We start from the raw sequence: 16,161 nt of genomic DNA, 5'->3' as shown, positions 1-16,161 counted from the left end.
TCTGCTTAAACTATCACCTCATATCACTTCACTCCCTTGAACTATCACATAATATTTAATTTAGACTTTCTAATTTTTTTTTTCATTTTATAATTTTTAATTTTTTAGAAAAACAAATTGAAAACCAAACATCAAAATATTTATGATTAAATTTAATAAATGTTCACTAAAGCTAAGAAATAGAAAAGCATGTCAATTTTTTTTATGTTTTTTAATTTTTTCATCTTTAGTGATTTTAAAAAAAAAAATTCTTCACAAATATTTTTTTAATATTTTTTAAATTTAATATTTTTTTTAAATTTTAGGTGCATGTAAAAATTTAAATTTTTAAACTAAAATATGAAAAAAATTACTCAAAATAAATTATATGAAAAATTATTTTTTTAAAAAAGCTAAAAATTGTATTTTAAATTAAAATCAAACATTTTTTTGAAATTGATTAGTAGAATGATATTGAGTGATAATTTCTGACTTTTGCAGTCTTCTTTTCTCCATGTTCTGAGGCACAACTTTCTTCATTCTTTTACCAGACAACCATCCTCCTCTTTTGTTCAACTATCTGCAAATGTCAACCATCCTCTTCACAACAAAACAAAACACAAACCCATAAACCAAGAAAGATAGTTCATTTGACCAATCACATGACAAGATCCCAAATAGATATAGCAAAATCAGTATGAGGTATGCTTTGGTATGTGTTTTCAAATGATGACATTTTCTTTTTCAAACATAATCTCAGGGAATCATGATAGAGAAAACAGAAGAAATAAAAGAAGTGGTTTTTGTTAAGAAAGGAATTTGCCAAACAAAACACGTAGGATAAGAATCCTAACAAGACGGTTTGATTAATTAAGGAGCATCCACAATGGATGCGTTATTGAGTGTGTTAGTGTTAGGTGTTAGTTTTTGGCTAGCCAAAAACACTGTTGGGTGCTGCAACGGATGTGTTAGTGGGTGCATTAGTGTTGTATGTTAGTGTCAGTTGTTAACTTGTGTGTTAACTGTGACCAGCCTTCTAGCCAACCAAGAAAGAGAGAGAAGAGAAAGACGAAACACTTTGTAAAGCAGTAGGTCGACTCCCAAGTTGACCCCCAGTCTACTGGCCAAGGGCAATTTTTTTTTTTTTTACTTGTTGGGCATTTTTTCTGCGCTTAAAATTTTTGATTAAATTAAATTATTTATTTATTTCTTTTTATTATATATATACATATCCACACTTTACCACACATCTTAACACACTCCTTAACATATCCATTGCACCACCACTCACTCTCTAAAATTAACAAACTCTTAACACACCTTAACACACATTTTTGGGCCCTACTTTTTATCACTTTTTGTCATATAACACACCTTAACACACTTTTTTAGCCATCCCATTGTGGATGCTCTAATGTGTGTGTGTGTGTGCGTGAGAGAGAGAGAGAGAGAGAGAGAGAGAGAGAGAGAGAGAGAATTCTGTATACTCTGGAATGTGCATAAGGTGTTATGTTCCCCTTATCATGTTTGTAGAATTTTAAGGATCAGTGGATTGCATGCCCAACCTTTGATTATCAAGTGATTTTTAACAGAAAGTATACTACAATGAAGACCAAAACCAATATCTAAGAAGGTGAAGCATCATCAAGTCAATTATGTTCTAAATGCCATGCCAACATCAAGCCAAAGTCTCGAATAGAAGAATACAAAATGCTTACTTCGATTTCATGGTTGATAATCCAACAGAGCCTAACTTCGAATGCCAAGTTCTATAAATTCTTCCTCCCTTCGGACAATCCATGCCTGTACCATCAATAGTGTAACAGAGTTAGCTGGTCTGAGCAACATGAACATCATAAGATAGAGCTTAGCACATGGTTAGCAGGTTTGCAGAGCAAAAATCAGGAATTAAAATAGCATACGTTGATTTAAACGGTGCACTGGTAGCTCCAACAGGTGTACTAAAGGCAACATCCTGAAATGGACCAGCCATCTTGCCTCGCTGAAACCATCCCAAGTCTCCACCCTTCTTCCCTAGTGGACACTCTGAATATTCTGCTGCTAGCTGGAAGAAAAAGACAAAAAATGAGCACAAAGATGTCAGTGTTATGTATAGCGATCCCGACTTTCCCTTTCGTGTTTAACTATAGTCCGGATTCGATTTCGTAAGGGTGCCGTTGTCTTATCCTCTTTCCATCCCTTCCTCTATGTGTTCGAGCTTTGGGTCGTGTTGGGCAAGTTGGGAATAAGTTGGTTGTGTTTTAAAACGTAAAATCTTCGCCCAGTTTTTAGTCTCTCCGCTCGAGCGGTGATTTTGACGCTCGAGCGGGACTCTGTTGTTGCTTGTCCGCTCGAGCGGGGGTGTTGGCGCTCGAGTGGGGAAACCAACCATCCAGTATTTCGTTCGCAGTGGTAGACGCTCGAGCGGGGGATTGGCCGCTCGAGCAGGAGTTTGTGTCTGACGCTCGAGCGGGGAGTTTGACGCTCGAGCGGGAACCACGTCTGTAAAAGTTCTGGGAGCGTGCATCCGCCGCTCGAGCGGGGCGACTTTTATATAAAGCCGAGATCCGACCTTTTTGTTCACTTTTCAACATCCTTTCTCTCTCTTACTTTTCCAAAAAGCTGTTTTGAGAGTTCCTCTCACTAAAACCCTAACTTCTCTCTTAGGATTGATCTAGTAGGAGTTGTTTTCTCACCTTGGGCCTTTACAAAAGTTGTGTTGACCGTCGAGGGCTATCTTTTAATCTGAAAATTTCGGGATTTGGAGCATTTCTGTTTCTTCACCTCCTTCGTTGGGTCCCATTACTTGAGGTAGGGATAACCTACTCCATCTTATGAACTTTGTCTTTGAATTTTAGCATTTTGATATTTTGGGGGTTGTTGGGTAAATTTTGAGAAAGTTTGGGCCTTTGTGAAATTTTACAAAAGTTGGGGTTTTAGATATATAAACCTATATGCATGTTAGGCATAGAGAAATGAGATTTATGTTGGGACATTGATGGAAATGAAACCTTAGGGTTGTTTTGTGAATTATGATAATTTGCCCTAATTGGTTTAATTAATTAATGCATTTAATTAATTGAAGAAAACGAGGAATTGAATTGAGAATGTTGAAATTGGGAATGTATGAGACTAAAGAGTGTAGTCAAATCTTTTATTGCTCATCTAGTTGAAATGTGATATATTATCCATTTGTGCATTTATTTCCTGCTTAGAAATAATTGTCTGGGCTACCGGTGGAGGGTAGTGTTGATTGTTGTAGACAATGCATGATGATTAGGCAAACTAAAACTAATCAATTGGATGTGTCATAGAGTATGACGGTTGATAGAATACATTAATTTTATGTATTGATTGATTGCGTATGTGATTCTGTGTTTATATGCATTACTTGTGTATGGGAGGAGATGGGGGATGTACCTCTAAACTGGTTAATGGTTTAGGGGAAGATGGGGGATGTACCTCTAAACCGGGTATTGGAATGTTGATACAGCTCATATGCTTATCTATTGAAGTGTTGATACAGCTCTTATGCTTATCTATTGAAGTGTTGATACAGTTCATATGCTTATCTATTGAAGTGTTGATACAGCTCATATGCTTATCTGTTGAAGTATTGATATAGCTCATGTGCTTATCTGTTGTAGTAGTGATATAGCTCATATGCTTATCCATTGAAAAGTTTGTTTGATTTGATATAGCACTAAAATGTATATCATCATTGTTTGTGAAGTATGGAAGTAATTTATGTGTTATTGATACAACACCAAAATGTGTATCCACCTTAGATTTTGAAAGTGTTCTAGTGATGAACTATAATCTCATCAAATGTTTTGGCCAGAGTACTGAGCCTTGTTTTCAAAATGAAAAGTGAATTGTAACATAGACTTGGCTGTCATGGAATTTTAATAAGATGTAAATGGAAGTGTAAGTATTGACCATCTATCAGTTGCTAATCTTTTAGGCATTGTTCATAGTCGGTTTAGTATATTTCTACTGGGCTGTGGCTCACCCTATATGGGAACATCATTTTCAGGTACAGGTAGCATGCCACCTCCAAGGGCATAGCTTGGGAGGCTAGAGACGGACAGAATTTTGTTGTCTTATTTCCTTTTGGATGTATTACGTGTAAATTCAAGCCAAGGGCTTAATGTGTAATTGAGTTAGTACTCTCTTTTGCAACCAAGTGTTAACTTGGAAAGCTGTAAGCCCGTAAGGCATTTGCTTCTGTTGTAACAATGTAATACTTCTGTAATGAAATACTCTGATGAATAGATGAATGTGGACTTTTATGTATCAATGCATGTCTCTATATGGATGGGTTTAATGTTGTTATTTTGAGGGTGTTACATTATGACTCCTTCAAATGTTCCTGAGACAATATCTTGGCCAAAAACTCTCTTTGGAAGAATGTATAGAGAACACTCGAACCATTTTCTTATGCTCCATTTATTTCAGCGGAAAACATTTTCTATGTTTGGTAGCTTCCTTGAAACTAGTGTACTAAAAGGTTGTACTAGTGATCTAAAAGGTTGTACTAGTGATGGTGGGGTGGTGGTGGCAGGGTGTAGGGGAGGTGGTAATGTGGTGGAGGTTATGGCAGTGGCAGTGATGGTGGCGGTGGTAGTGTGGTGGTGCTAGTGCTAGTGTGGTGGCATTGGTAATATAGCGATCCCGGGTTTACCCTTGTTGTACAGTAATCCGGACATGTGTCTGTGGATGTTGGTAGTTGTTTATTATCTTGTTTGCATCCTTTTTACTTTGTATATTGAGTTATGGGATGTATTGGGCAGGTTTGTTACAGGTTGGTTGTGTTTGGGAGCCTAGTGTTGCTGCCCAGATTTTTGGACCTTTGCTCGAGCGAGGAGTTGGTCGCTCGAGCGAGAGTTGAGTTCGTGTCTGGTGGGTCGAGCCAGAGTGGCTTCGCTCGAGCGAGCGATTGCGCCTGGTTTTGGACCTGAGAGTTGCCTTTCTTGGCTCGAGCGAGATTTCCTTCGCTCGAGCGGTCTGGTTGCTCTTCGCTCGAGCGAGAAGTCTGTCGCTCGAGCGTGCTGGTTGCAGACCTGAGGGTTTGAGTTGTTGGCTTGAGCGAGCATTCTTTCGCTCGAGCGCACTTTTGAGTTTTTGGCTCGAGCGAGAACTTCTTGGCTCGAGCGAGAGTTTTTTGTGTCTGGTCGCTCGAGCGACAAAGGCTTCGCTCGAGCGAGCGTGTTTTATATCAGCGGACAGTAGCGTTTTTGAACATCACTTTTTCACTTTCTTTTCTTTCTAACCCTAGATCCGAGACCCTCTCTCTCTAAACTTACATTCTCTCTAAGAATTGATCTCCCTAGAGTGTGAATCTAGCCTAGGGCTTTTGTTAAAAAGATAGAGGGTGTTGAGAGCTTCGATTTAATCTGAAAAAGTTTGGATTTTGAGCACGTTGATCTTTGAGTCTTCATCTCCTTTTTGGCTCAAACTTCGAGGTAGGGGTACCCTACTCCTCTCTATGGATTTTGTCTTTAAATTTTAGTATTTTGAGATGTTGGGCTTGGTTTGGTAATTTTGTGAAAGTTTGGGGCTTTTGTGTAATTTTACAAAAGTTGGGGTTTTATTCATAATAAACCTAGATGCATGTTTGGCATAGAGAAATGGAATAAATGTTGAATCATTGATAAAAAAATGGAACCTAAGGGTTGTAATGTTAATTATGGGAATTGACCTAATTACATTGTTTGATTAATTGGGATAATTAATTGTGAGAAATGAGGAAATGAAATGTTGATTGAATATCCATTTGTGCATTTATTTTCTGTTTAGAAATAACTGCTTTGGGCTATAGGTGGAGGATAGTCGTGATTGTTGTAGACAATGCATGATGATTAGGCAAACGGAAACTAATCAATGGAATGTGTCATGGAATTTGACGGTTGATAGAATACATTAACTGTATGTATTGGGTGATTGTATATAGAACCAATGTGTTTGTATACGTTATGTGTAGAGGAGGAGATGGAGGATGTACTCCGCGGTTTAGGGGAAGATGGGGGATGTACCTCTAAACCGGATAGTATTGGGAGAAGATAGGGGATGAACTCCGTAGATACAGCTCATATGCTTGTCTAGAGAAGTGAAGATAGAGCTTATATGCTTATCTTTGTGAAGTGTGGATATAGCTTATATGCTTATCTGTGGATGTGGGATATAGTTTTTATACATATCTGTTGAAATGATGATAGAGCTAACATGCTTATCTGTTGAAAATGGGAAAATGAAAAGTAACTTGGACTCATAAGTCGGATGACATAAATATGTGATTTATGTGAATGTATCAGTGTTGGCCATCTATCAATTGCTAATCTTTTAGTCATTGTTCATGGTTGGTTTAGTGTATTTCTACTGGGCTGTGGCTCACCCTATATGGGAATATCATTTTCAGGTACAGGTAGCATGCCACCTCCAAGGACATAGCTTGGGAGGCTAGAGGCGGACATACTTTTTTCGTTTTGTTTTTGATGTATTACATGTAAATTCAAGCCAAGGGCTTAATGTGTAAATGAGTTAGTACTCCTTTTGTTGTAACCAAGTGTTAACTTGGAAAGCTGTAAGCCCGTAGGGCATTTTGCTTTTGTTGTTAACATGTAATACTTATGTAATGAAATTCTGATAAATAGAAGAATGCGGTTATTTCATATGTCACTGAATGTCTTATTTGATGGGTTTAATGTTATTATTTTGAGGGCGTTACAACTTGGTATCAGAGCGTACCGGGGTTTGAATACTTTGGGTACGTGGGAAGTGATTAGGATCACAATGGGTTTGTCTCGCTTGATAGAGACTTAGATGTAGTGTTATATGCTACCTGCTTAATTGATAACATGCTTATGTGACTATGTGGGTATGGGATTTAATTTCTAGGATGTTGATTGGATCCTTGGGTTTCTGGGAGTCTTGTTGGAAAAGCACTTGATCAATGCTGTTTCTAACCGGAACTCTAGTAACGCCTCGGGACTATCATTATCCGGAAATGAAATTCGTACGTGCTTATGTGTTTATGTGCTTATGTGGAGTGAATTACAGTTGTCCATGCATTAGGACGTGAGTGTTTAGTTTCAGCACATTTGTGAATGTGCTAACGTTCTGTGTTACCTTTATTAGGATGTCAGGACGAGGAAGAGGTGCTAGGCGTGGTAGACCTGCGAGGCAGGAAATACCGTTACCGGAGGAGGTTCCGGCAGTACAGGAGGGAGTTGGTCAGGCCAATGTGGCCGAGCCAGTGGGTCAGCAGGCTATGGGTGCCTTGGCCAAAGAGATAGCAGGAGCTTTGGGTATTCTTAGAGCTGGGAATCAGGCAGCTGAGACAGGGCCTTCTTTCTTGAAGAGGGAGTTTTTCCGGTCTAATCCGGATGAGTTTATTGGGGATCCGAAGGAGCCACTGAAGGCTGATGAGTGGCTAGAGCAATTGAGTAAGACGTTCGAGATGCTTGGCATCGAGGACGGAGCACTGAAAGTGACCTTGGCATCCTTCCAACTGAAGGGAGATGCGGGTCAATGGTGGAAGTACGAGAAGGCTCGTGTTGGTGGTACTTGGGAGGCGTTTGTGAATGCTTTTCAGGAGAGGTTTTTGTCTGCAGCAGCTAGGGACAAGCTGAGGGACTAGTTTAGCCGGCTTAAACAGCAGGGCTTGTCAGTGGCCGAGTTTGAGGCTACTTTTACTAGTCTGTCCAGGTTTGCACCTGAACTGGTGGCGTTTGAGGAACGTCGTTGCTATGAGTTTGAGCGGAAGTTGAGGCGGGGCCTCAAGTTGAGAGTTGGTGGGTCTTATATCCGAGAGTATAGACACCTGGTAGATGCTGCTGCTCATATGGAAATTATGATGCAGGAAGAGGAGGAAGAACAGAGGGGCTCCAAGAGGAGCCAGGATGGTCAGAGTGATGGCAGGAGGCCGAGGGGTTATAACCCTCAGCAGTCTCAGGGAGCAGTTTCTAGATCGACCTTTCCAGTGCCGAGTGCAGGCTCGGGGAGAGGCAATCAGGGGGAGTTTGCTTGTTACAAGTGTGGCCAGCTGGGTCACAAGGTTTCTGTTTGCCCTCAGAAGGGTGGGGGTCAGAGAGCTGCTTCTTCTTCAGCTAGACCGCAGAGTCAGAGTTTGGGCAGGGGGCAGCCCTTGTCTTGTTATCAGTGTGGACAGCCTGGGCACCTGAAGAGGTTTTGCCCGCAGTTGAGTGCTACTTCGGGAGCGTCTGGTTCTAGGCAGACGCAGGGTTTTCAGCCAGCTCAGTCTGTGCAGGCCTCGAGGGCCAATCCGGGAGCTTCATCATCCCAGTCTGTGCAGCAGTCTTTTGCTCCTAGAGGTGAGCAGGTAGATCAGGGGCCTACCGGGCGCGTGTATGCTGTTACCGCGCAGGATTTAGTACCGGCTCCATCAGTAGTGAGAGGTACTTTTCAGTTTTGCAACTCGGTTGCTAATGTGTTGATAGACACGGGTGCATCTCATTCTTTTGTATCTGCTGCATTTGCATCTGTTTTGGAATTGAAGTTAGCACAGTTAGCATCTCCTATTTGTGTGGTATCGCCTTTGGGTGGTGAGTTGATTCTGAAACAGGGTGTTAGAGGCTGTGATATAGAGGTCGCCGACTATAGGCTTCCTTTTCCGTTTGTTGTCATGCCCATGAAGGGTTTTGATGTTATTTTGGGTATGGACTGGCTATCGTCATATCGGGATGTTATCGATTGCTACCGCCAGAGGGTCACGCTATGTACCTTGAGCGGGGAGTGGTTCCATTTCTTGGGAGACCGGGTTGGTTGTGTGTTGCCACCGGGGTATGATTCGCGAGGGCGAAGTGAGCTTAGTAGTCTACTTGCCAGCTTTGAGAGTGGTGAGAGTGGTGAGACCCAGATTGTATTGCCGAGGGTGGTTTGTGAGTATTCGGATGTCTTTCCCGAAGATCTTGTTAGTTTGCCACCTCACCGAGAGATAGAGTTCTCTATTGATTTAGTGCCCGGCACGGCGCCGATTTCTATGGCACCTTACCGTTTTGCTCCAGCAGAGTTGGTTGAGTTGAAAGTTCAACTCCAGGAATTGCTAGATAAGGGCTTTGTTCCTTGAGATTGTGTATAGACTACCGGAAGTTGAATCGAGCTACGGTTAAGAATAAGTACCCTATGCCCCGTATAGATAATTTGTTTGACCAGTTGAAGGGTACCCGTTGTTTCTCTAAGATAGACTTGAGATCGGGTTACCACCAGTTGAGGGTCAGGGAGGAGGATATTCCTAAGACGGCATTCCGTACGCGGTATGGCCATTACGAGTTTCTGGTGATGCCATTCGGGCTTACCAATGCACCGGCAGTCTTTATGGACTTGATGAACCGGATCTTCCGGGAATTTTTGGATCGGTTTGTAGTCGTTTTTGTGGACGACATTCTTATCTATTCGCCTTCTAAGGAGGAGCACGAGGAGCACTTGAGAGTGGTGCTTGAGTTACTTAGAGCCCATAGGTTGTATGCCAAGTTTGGGAAGTGTGAGTTCTGGCTGAGGGAAGTCAAATTCTTAGGCCACGTGGTATCCGGGGAAGGGGTGTCTGTTGATACATCCAAGGTTGAGGCAGTGTAGGATTGGGCACAGCCTAAGAGTGTGTTTGAGATCCGCAGTTTTCTGGGATTAGCTGGGTATTACCGTCGGTTTGTGAAAGATTTCTCCAGATTAGCGTCACCGTTGACTAGACTGACTCGGAAGGGAGTCAAGTTTGTGTGGAGTGAGACTTGTGAAAAGTCGTTCCAAGAGTTGAAAGTTAGATTGACCACCGCTCCGGTGTTGATTATTCCGGAGAGAGGGTTGGGTTATGCGGTTTATTGTGATGCCTCACGAGAGGGTTTGGGTTGTGTGTTGATGCAAGAGGGGAAAGTGGTAGCTTATGGCTCACGTCAGTTGAAAATACACGAGAAGAATTACCCCACACACGACCTAGAGTTAGCAGCTGTGATCTTTGCCTTGAAAATCTGGAGGCACTACCTTTATGGTGAGAAGTTCGAGGTGTTCTCGGACCACAAGAGTTTGAAGTATTTGTTTACACAGAGAGACTTGAATTTGAGGCAGAGGAGGTGGATGGAGTTCATCGAGGATTATGATTTTGAGTTGCATTATCATCCGGGAAAGGCCAATGTTGTGGCCGATGCCCTTAGTAGGAAATCCATTAGTGATGTAGCTAGTATAGCCATCCGGGAATGGGAGATGTTGGGTGCACTTGGTGAGTTTGATTTGCTACTGGGCGAATCTGTTGAGGCTGCGGCTTTGTTTTCTGTTGTTGCGCAGCCTACACTTGTGACACGAGTGTTAGAGGCACAGAGAGGTGACCTTGAGGTAAAATCCCTCCGAGAGAAGATCTCCAGTGGAAAGGTTGAGAAGGATTTGACGGTGTATCCCGACCTGAGTGTGAGATACCGAGACCGTTTGTTTGTACCGGAGTCTTGCCGAGAGGAAGTACTCCGAGAGTTTCACCATTCGCGCCTTGCGGTGCATCCGGGAGGTACTAAGATGTATCAGGATTTGGGTCGCCAGTTTTGGTGGCAGGGTATGAAGAGAGATGTGGCTGTTTTCGTATCGAAGTGCCTTACTTGCCAGCAAGTGAAGGCCGAACATCAGAGGCCAGCAGGTTTGTTGCAACCCTTGCCTATTGCCGAGTGGAAGTGGGAGCATGTCACTATGGACTTCGTTGTAGGTCTTCCGAGGACTCAGCGGGGTAGTGATGCTATTTGGGTGGTTGTAGACTGGTTGACTAAGTCGGCGCACTTCATTCCTATGCGCGTGAGAGATTCGGTAGATCATCTTGCCGACTTGTATATTCGGGACGTAGTGAGATTGCACGGGGTCCCAGTGACGATCGTCTCAGATAGAGATCCTCGTTTTACTGCTAGGTTGTGGCAGAGTTTGCAGAGTGCCTTGGGCACTAAGCTGACCTTTAGTACGGCTTATCATCCTCAGACTGACGGGCAGTCCGAGCGTACTATCCAGATCCTCGAGGATATGCTTCGGGGTTGTGTCCTGGACTTCAGTGGGACGTGGGAGAGGCACTTACCCTTGGTAGAGTTTGCCTACAACAACAGTTTTCAGTCTAGTATCGGTATGGCACCGTTTGAGGCCTTGTATGGCCGACCGTGTAGGTCTCCAGTTTGTTGGGCCGAGGTGGGTGATGCACCTTTGTTGGGTCCGGAGTTGGTTAGGGAGACGACGGAGAAAGTTGAGCTTATCCGTAGGAGGCTTGTTACAGCCCAGAGTCGTCAGAAATCTTATGCTGACCGTAGGAGAAGGCCTTTGGCGTTTGAGGTAGGTGATCATGTCTTTCTGAAGATATCACCTAGGCGAGGTTTGATGAGATTTGGGAAGAGTGGGAAGTTATCCCCTCGGTTTATTGGTCCTTTTGAGATTCTTGAGAGGATTGGCGAGGTTGCTTATCGGTTAGCCTTACCGCCGCAGTTGTCCGGAGTGCATGACGTGTTTCATGTGAGTATGCTTCGGAAGTATGAGCCAGATCCATCACATGTGTTGGATTGGACCGATTTAGAGGTAGATGAGGATGCCTCGTATGAGGAGAGACCGGTTCGGGTCTTGGATAGGCGGGATTAGGTCCTGCGTGGCAAGACCATTCCTTTGGTGAAAGTCTTGTGGAAACATCACGGAATGGAGGAAGCCACTTGGGAACGTGAGTTGGAAGTCCGTGAGAAATATCCAGACTTGTTTGTTGATATGTAATCTTGTATTTAAATCTTGAACTATTGTTGAACTTAAGAGCTTTTATATATGTCTTAAGTTGTGGAACATTGAAAATGTTTGGTTTATTGGAACTTGCCTCATATGGAAGGTGAATGTAACATTATATATGTTGAATATATTGTTGAAATTGGAAAGTTAGTGCATAATGTTGATGCATGTTGAAAGTACATATGTTGTTTACATATTGAGAAATGCCTCTTGTTAAAGGGATGGGATGACCGGTAATGGGTCGAATTGTTAAATGTTAAAATGTGTAACATTGTCTAAATGGATGAGAACCTGTTTTTGAAAACTTGTGCTTAATTTCGGGGGCGAAATTCTTTAAGGGGGGGAGGTTATAGCGATCCCGGGTTTACCCTTGTTGTACAGTAATCCGGACATGTGTCCGTGGATGTTAGTAGTTGTTTATTATCTTGTTTGCATCCTTTTTACTTTGTATATTGAGTTATGGGATGTGTTGGGCAGGTTTGTTACAGGTTGGTTGTGTTTGGGAGCCTAGTGTTGCTGCCCAGATTTTTGGACCTTCGCTTGAGCGAGGAGTTGGTCGCTCGAGCGAGAGTTGAGTTCGTGTCTGGTGGGTCGAGCCAGAGTGGCTTCGCTCGAGCGAGCGATTGCGCCTGGTTCTAGACCTGAGAGTTGCCTTTCTTGGCTCGAGCGAGATTTCCTTCGCTCGAGCGGTCTGGTTGTTCATCGCTCGAGCGAGAAGTCTGTCGCTCGAGCGTGCTGGTTGCAGACCTGAGGGTTTGAGTTGTTGGCTCGAGCGAGCATTCTTTCGCTCGAGCGCACTTTTGAGTTTTTGGCTCGAGCGAGAACTTCTTGGCTCGAGCGAGAGTTTTCTGTGTCTGGTCGCTCGAGCGACAAAGGCTTCGCTCGAGCGAGCGTGTTTTATATCAACGGACAGTAGCGTTTTTGAACATCACTTTTCACTTTCTTTTCTTTCTAACCCTAGATCCGAGACCCTCTCTCTCTAAACTTACATTCTCTCTAAGAATTGATCTCCCTAGAGTGTGAATCTAGCCTAGGGCTTTTGTTAAAAAGATAGAGGGTGTTGAGAGCTTCGATTTAATCTGAAAAAGTTTGGATTTTGAGCACGTTGATCTTCGAGTCTTCATCTTCTTTTTGGCTCAAACTTCGAGGTAGGGGTACCCTACTCCTCTCTATGGATTTTGTCTTTAAATTTTAGTATTTTGAGATGTTGGGCTTGGTTTGGTAATTTTGTGAAAGTTTGGGGCTTTTGTGTAATTTTACAAAAGTTGGGGTTTTATTCATAATAAACCTAGATGCATGTTTGGCATAGAGAAATGGAATAAATGTTGAATCATTGATAAAAAAATGGAACCTAAGGTTTGTAATGTTAATTATGGGAATTGACCTAATTACATTGTTTGATTAATTGGGATAATTAATTGTGAGAAATGAGGAAATGAAATGTTGATTGAATATCCATTTGTGCATTTATTTTCTGTTTAGAAATAACTGCTTTGGGCTATAGGTGGAGGATAGTCGTGATTGTTGTAGACAATGCATGATGATTAGGCAAACGGAAACTAATCAATGGAATGTGTCATGGAATTTGACGGTTGATAGAATACATTAACTGTATGTATTGGGTGATTGTATATAGAACCAATGTGTTTGTATACGTTATGTGTAGAGGAGGAGATGGGGGATGTACTCCGCGGTTTAGGGGAAGATGGGGGATGTACCTCTAAACCGGATAGTATTGGGAGAAGATAGGGGATGAACTCCGTAGATACAACTCATATGCTTGTCTAGAGAAGTGAAGATAGAGCTTATATGCTTATCTTTGTGAAGTGTGGATATAGCTTATATGCTTATCTGTGGATGTGGGATATAGTTTTTATACATATCTGTTGAAATGATGATAGAGCTAACATGCTTATCTGTTGAAAATGGGAAAATGAAAAGTAACTTGGACTCATAAGTCGGATGACATAAATATGTGATTTATGTGAATGTATCAGTGTTGGCCATCTATCAATTGCTAATCTTTTAGTCATTGTTCATGGTTGGTTTAGTGTATTTCTACTGGGCTGTGGCTCACCCTATATGGGAATATCATTTTCAGGTACAGGTAGCATGCCACCTCCAAGGACATAGCTTGGGAGGCTAGAGGCGGACATACTTTTGTCGTTTTGTTTTTGATGTATTACATGTAAATTCAAGCCAAGGGCTTAATGTGTAAATGAGTTAGTACTCCTTTTGTTGTAACCAAGTGTTAACTTGGAAAGCTGTAAGCCCGTAGGGCATTTTGCTTTTGTTGTTAACATGTAATACTTATGTAATGAAATTCTGATAAATAGAAGAATGCGGTTATTTCATATGTCACTGAATGTCTTATTTGATGGGTTTAATGTTATTATTTTGAGGGCGTTACAGGTAAGACTTCAGTCTAGAAAACGTTTTGCACCTTTTAAAAGTGCCAACATTTTTCGCCAGATTAGATTTATTTTTACCACATAAAACATTTTCCATTGATTTTCATTTTTGCATTGTAACAAATGCCAGAAAACGAAGAAAACAATTTCCCGCCCAAACAGATAGACCAATAGTTAACTTATGAGCATATTGTCATTAAGCTGAAGAGATCATGATTAATTAGCACATTTTAGAAACCAAGTAGCTAAGTGAAAATGACGAGCCAACTAAATACAATTGAATCAGGTTCACCATCAAGATCATTAATTATTCAAAAAATATGAAAGAGTAAACAATGATCCCCTCAAAGGTCAAAACCAGAAATTGCTACTTGCACAACCTTGCCCAACAATTGTAAAATTTTTAAATAAAAGAAGAAAATGGACAATGAAATAGGGAAATCACCTTTGCGAACTCAGCAGGTGGAACCTTATCTCCATTACTTTTCCAGCAATCTTGTAGCTTCTTGTATGCTTCATTAATCTTCCCTTGCTTCTCACATAAGATATGCCTTGCTAGAAGCAAAATCCAAAACCCAGAGTCAAATCAGGAGACTTAACATACTAGATAAATTGTAGTTAAAATAACATAGAAGCTCCTGAAAAACAACATTAAGGGGAAGAAACAACCTTTGACATATGTGCAGGTGCCAAGCCCATCTGTCTTCGCACCTTTTCCTTTACTTTTTGAAGCACTATCGTCACTCCTCCCACTGCCTGTTTTCCCTTTCCCTTTCCCTTTCCTCCTGACTCCTTTGCCTTTGAGTCCTTACCTGTGACTGTTTAACCTTCTACATAAAACCACAATATGAAGACCTTAATGAACAGGGAATGAGTACTGCAAGAGCATAAAATCACACTCCACAAAACAACAATTGCTTAAAAGCAAGCCAATTAAGAGGACCATTATCACATACAAAACAGATATGTTTAAAATAAAGTAACATTTGCTTGATCTCAATCCTAAGAAATATATTACCTTTGGGCAATGTTCGGATTTTGTATTCCATGTGGATTTATAATTTTGGACCAACACCTTGCATGCTGTTTGGATTGCTGAAAGCCACATGGATTGGAAATTCAAACAAATCTCTCTCTCACTCCCTCTCTCTATATATGTATGATTTTCTACAAATCCACAACCCTAGCTCAAACATTATATACCTATATGTATGTACATATTGTGTGTGTATGTTCCCAAATTCATCTACTAATTCTTAGCATTGAAAGAAAAAATTTAAAATCTAAGAATTTTCACTGTTTAGATTTTAAATCCTTAGAATTTAATCCACATCCAAACTCAAATCCATGTTTCTAGTGCAATCTTAGGAAAATGGATAACAAACTACAAGAAAGAATGGGGTAGGAAATATGGAAGTGCCTGAGCTAGCAAGGTAACAAAAATAAGTATAAGAACAATCTATGAAAAACAAAAAATAAAAATAAAAAAGAGTGCATTTTACTACAAACAATAGAACAATGAAAAACTTTGCAGTTGAGCTGGCCAAGATATTAACACTTTTGAGGTAATTTATGATCTTTGATTTCTAATAATGAGGAGAAGTAAGATTGAAAATCAAGAGATAGTTAAAGAGTAAACAATTCCGCTATCTAGATTTGATTATTAATAAAGATGGAGAGATTGGAGATGATGTGGCCCATAAAACTAAAGTAGGTTGGTTAAAGTGGAGGAATGCTTTTAGCATTGACATATACTAACATAATTGAAAGAAAATTTTATAGAACAGTTATAAGGTCAGCAATGCATAATGAGACAAATGTTAAGAAACTAAGAAACAAGAAGTAAGTAAAATGAATGTAAATGAGATGAGATGAGATGAGACAAGGATGTTGAGGTGGATGTAGGTCACCCAATCTCATTGTCATGACATTGAAGTCCAATCACTTTCAAAATTTCCAATACATTATCTGAATTTTCACTAATCAAATAATACCCAATTTCAAGTCCTGTAATGTAATCATAAGTAAATGC

General features: G+C 41.0%; 1 long non-coding RNA gene and 1 pseudogene across 3 annotated transcripts in view; one reads left to right on the top strand and one right to left on the bottom strand.

The window, feature by feature from the left end:
• The window catches only part of LOC114288856 (uncharacterized), a 161,094-nt gene that overhangs the window by 69,352 nt on the left and 75,581 nt on the right, over positions 1–16,161 (top strand). The window lies entirely within an intron of this gene.
• On the bottom strand, positions 1,847–15,178 carry LOC145813811 (uncharacterized; annotated as a pseudogene). The gene is made up of 4 exons (XR_014357190.1): positions 15,148–15,178; positions 14,799–14,947; positions 14,575–14,684; positions 1,847–2,044 (listed from the first exon to the last, which is right to left on the bottom strand). The product of XR_014357190.1 is annotated as an uncharacterized LOC145813811 (transcript).

Source organism: Camellia sinensis, chromosome 15 (genome assembly GCF_055761805.1).
Source record: "Camellia sinensis isolate YWXY chromosome 15, ASM5576180v1, whole genome shotgun sequence".
NCBI classification, from domain to species: Eukaryota; Viridiplantae; Streptophyta; class Magnoliopsida; order Ericales; family Theaceae; genus Camellia; species Camellia sinensis.
Note: the sequence above shows the minus strand (reverse complement) of the source record. Positions and strands in the feature narration are given on the sequence as shown.